Source organism: Nicotiana tomentosiformis, chromosome 6 (assembly GCF_000390325.3).
Source record: "Nicotiana tomentosiformis chromosome 6, ASM39032v3, whole genome shotgun sequence".
NCBI classification, from domain to species: Eukaryota; Viridiplantae; Streptophyta; class Magnoliopsida; order Solanales; family Solanaceae; genus Nicotiana; species Nicotiana tomentosiformis.
In genome coordinates, this window is record NC_090817.1 from 67,959,240 (window position 1) to 67,963,945 (window position 4,706).

The window sequence follows — 4,706 nt, forward strand, 5'->3', positions numbered from 1 at the left end:
TTACTACACCGGCACTACATGAGACCCTCGCCCAATTTCTGAGAATGTTCGGCACTTTAATTCAGGCAGGGTTGATCCCACTTACTCCTGCCACATCTCAGGCCGGGGGAGGAGCATAGACTCCCGCCTCCCGTACCACAGAGCAGCGGGTCCCGGTTGACCAGGTCCTAAAGATCATACTCGTACAGCCGGTAGCCCCAGTTCAGCCTGAGGTTAGGGCAGCAGTTTCTGAGGGGGAGAAGCTCAGGCTCGAGAGGTACAAGAAGTACCACCCTCCTACTTTCAGTGGCTTGGCATTAGAGGATACCTAGGGTTTTCTTGAGGAGTGCCACCATATCCTCCGTACGATGGGTAATGCGGAGTCTAGTGGGGTTATTTTCACTATGTTCCAGCTTAAGAGAGTGGCTTATTAGTGGTGGCAAGCATATGAGTTGGGTAGTGCAGCTGAGGCAGCTTCATTCACTTGGACTCAGTTTTCAGATATGTTCTTCAAGGAGTATGTTCCCCAGAGTCTTAGAGATGCATGGCGCACAAAGTTTGAGTAGTTGCGCCAGGGTTCTATGACCGTGTCCGAGTATGCGGTCCGGTTCAATGATTTGGCCAGGCATGCACCAGCCTTGGTTGCTACTGTTAGAGAGCGAGTCCGCCAATTTATCTAGGGGCTCAACCCCAGTATCAAATTTAGCATGGTCCGAGAGTTGGAGATGGACATCGCATACCAGCAGGTAGTGGGGATCACTAGGAGATTGGATGGTATGTTGACTCAGGAGAGAGAGGAGAGGGAGGCCAAGAGGTCTCGAGATTCTGGCACCTATAGTGGTACTCGTGCCGCAATTGCAGTTTGTCATGGTAGGGGATATGTGAATCGCCCTGTTCATTCAGTACTTCTAGCTTCCAGCGGTATTCCGACCACTCCTAGGCCTCAGGCTCCCTATTATGCATCGCTAGTGTCTAGCGCACCTCCTGCACGGGGTGCTTTCAGCAGTCAGTCCAGCCAATCAGGCCCGAGCCAGCCACAACATCAAGAGCTTATTTTGAGTGTGGTGACACTCGCCATATGGTGAAGGATTGCCCCAGACTCAGGTGGGGTGCACCTCCACAGACTACTCAGACTCCGTGTGCTCCACCGGGTCCTCAGGCCATGGTTACCGCACCAGCTGTCACTCCACCTGTACAGCCTGCTCGAGGTGGAGGTCGAGCGGGTAGTGGTCGTCCTAGAGAGGGAGGCCAGGCCAAATATTATGCTCTTCCTGCTAGGACGGAGGCAGTTGCATCTGACTCTGTCATCATAGGTATTGTTCTGGTCTGTCATAGAGATGCATCAGTCTTATTTGATCACTTATTCCTATGTGTCGTCTTATTTTGCTCCATATTTGGGTGTATCCCGTGATTCTTTGAGCTCTCCTGTCTATGTGTCCACATATATTTGAGATGCTATTATTGTGGACTGTGTGTATCGGTCTTGTTTAGTTGTTCTTGGTGGTTTTGAGACCAGAGCCGATTTATTGTTACTCAGTATAGTAGATTTTGATGTTATTTTGGGAATGGATTGGTTGTCGGCCTATCATCCTATTCTTGATTGTCACGCCAAGACCGTGATGCTGGCTATGCCAGGATTACCAAGGTTAGAGTTGAGAGGTACCTTAGATTATGTTCTTAGTATGGTTATTTCATTTCTAAAGGCTCAGTGGATGGTTGAGAAAGGGTGTGATGCGTATCTAGCATACATGAGAGATATCAGTGTGGATACTCCTACCGTCAAGTCAGTTCCGATAGTAAGGGATTATCCAGATATATTCCCGACAGATCTTCCGGGCATGCCGTCCGACAGGGATATCGACTTTGGTATTGATTTGTTACCGGGTACTCAGCCCATCTCTATTCCTCCATATCGTATGGCCCCATAAGAGTTGAAGGAGCGATTGTAGGAGTTGCTTGATAAGGGCTTCATTTGACCTAGTGTGTCGCCTTGGGTTGCTCCAGCCTTGTTTGTAAATAAGAAGGATGGTTCCATGCGTATGTGTATTGATTATTGCCAGTTGAACAAGGTTACAGTGAAGAACAGGTATCTATTACCACGTATTGATGACTTATTTGATCAGCTACAGGAAGCGATAGTGTTCTCTAAGATTGACTTACATTCAGGCTATCATCAGTTGAAGATTCTGGAGCCAGATATCCCGAAGACAGCCTTCAAGACGCGGTATGGTCATTACGAGTTCCTTATGATGTCATTTGGGCAGACCAACGCCCCAGCAACATTCATGCACTTGATGAATAGTGTATTCTGGCCATATCTTGACTCATTCGTCATTGTATTTATTAACGACATTCTGGTGTTCTCCCGAAGTCGGGAGGATCATGAGCAGCACTTGAGGACCGTGCTTCAGACCATGAGAGAAAAGAAGTTATATACAAAATTTTCAAAGTGTGAATTTTGGCTAGATTCGGTGGCATTTTAGGGTCATGTAGTGTCGAGTGAGGGGATCAAGGGTCAGATCATCTTCAGCTACATATATCCGGAGTTTTCTTGGTTTGGCGAGGTATTACCGTAGATTTGTAGATGGTTTCTCATCTATTGCAACACCTATGACCAGATTAACCCAGAAGGGTGCTCCGTTCAGGTGAACTGAGGTGTGTGAGGAGAGATTTCAAAAGCTCAAGACAGCTTTGACTACATCCCCAATGTTGGTGTTTCCTTCAGTTTCAGGGTCTTATACTGTATACTGTGATGCGTCGCATATTGGTCACGGCTTGGTGTTGATGTAGGATGGTGGGTTGATTGCCTACGCGTATAGACAACTGAAGGTACATGAGAAGAATTATCCTGTCCACGACCTCGAGCTACTAGCTATTTTTCATACCTTGAAGATCTCGCGTCACTATTTGTACGGTGTCCCTTGTGAAGTCTACACCGACCACCGGAGTCTACAACATCTGTTCAAATAGAAGGATCTTAACTTGCGACAACGGAGGGGTTTAGAGTTGCTTAAGGACTATGATATCACCATTCTATATCATTCCGAGAAGGCCAATGTGGTGGCCGATGCCTTAGGTCGCAAGGCGGAGAGTTTGGGCAACTTAGCATATCTACCGGTAATAGAGAGGTCATTAGCCTTAGATGTTCAGGCCTTGGCCAACTAGTTTGTTAGATTGGATGTTTCTGAGCCGAGCCAAGTTTTGGCTTGTGTGATTTCTTGGTCTTCTCTTTATGATCGTATCATAGAGCGTCAGTATGATGATCCCCATCTGCTTTTCCTCAAGGGCACGGTTCAACATGGTGATTCCAAGGAGGTCACTATTGGAGATGATGGTGTATTACGGATGCAAGGCCATCTATGTGTGCCCAATTTAGATGGCTTGCGTGAGTTGATTCTCCAGGAGGCTCACAGTTCGCGGTACTCCATTCATCCGGGTACCGCCAAGATGTAGCAATATTTGAGGCAGCACTATTGGTGGAGGCGGATGAAGAAGGATATAGTGGAATATGTAGCTCAGTGCCTAAACTGTCAGCAAGTGAAGTATGAGCATCAGCGGCCAGGTGGGTTGCTTCAGAAGCTAGAGATTCCAGAGTGGAAATATGAGCGGATTAATATGGATTTTGTTGTTGGGCTCCCACGGACTCAGATGAAGTTCGATGCAGTTTGGGTGATTGTGGATAGGTTGACCAAGTCAACTCACTTCATTCCTGTGGTGACTAACTTTTCCTCAGAGCAACTGGCTCAGGTTTATATTCGCGAGATTGTCAGGCTTCATGGTGTACCGGTATCTATCATCTCTGACCGGGGTACATAGTTTATATCGTGGTTTGGAGGGCCGTACAACATGAGTTGGGCACGCGGGTGGAGTTAAGTACAACATTTCACCCTCAGACAGATGGACAGTCCGAGCACACTATTCAGATATTGGAGGATAAGCTTCGCATGTGTGTGATGGAGTTTGGGGGTTCTTGGGATCCATTCTTTCCACTTACGGAGTTTGCCTGCAACAATAGTTACCACGAGCATTTAGATGGCCCTGTATGAGGCTTTATATGGTAGGTGGTGCCGGTCTCTGATGGGTTGGTTTGAGCCCGGAGAGACTAGGCTATTGGGTACAGACTTGGTTCAGGATGCTTTGGAAAAGCTTAAATTGATTCAAGATTGACTCCGTACAGCCCAATCTAGGCAGAAGAGTTATGCATACCGGAAGGTTCGTGACGTTGCATTCATGGTTGGGGAGCGAGTGTTCCTCCGGGTTTCGCCCATGAATGGTGTTATGAGGTTCGGGAATAAGGGCAAGGTGAGCCCTAGGTATATCAGACATTTTGAGATTCTTGAGAGGGTTGGAGAGGTGGCTGCAGTTCATCTAGTGTTCCATGTTTCTATGCTCCGGAAGTATCACGACAATCTATCTCATGTGTTAGACTTCAGCTCAGTCCAGTTGGACAAGGATTTGTCTTATGTTGAGGAGCCGGTGGCCATTATTGACACGTATGTTCGAAAGTTGAGGTCGAAGAACATTGCTTCAATTAAGGTTCAGTGGAGGGGTCAGCCAGTCGAGGAGGCGACTTGGAAGATCGAGCATGATATGCGTAGCCGTTATCCTTATCTTTTCACCACTTCAGGTATGTCTCTATACTCGAATAAGGACGAATGTTTATTTTAAGAGGCGGAGGATGTAACAACCCGGTCGGTCGTTTTGAGTGTATTATTCCCGATCCCCAT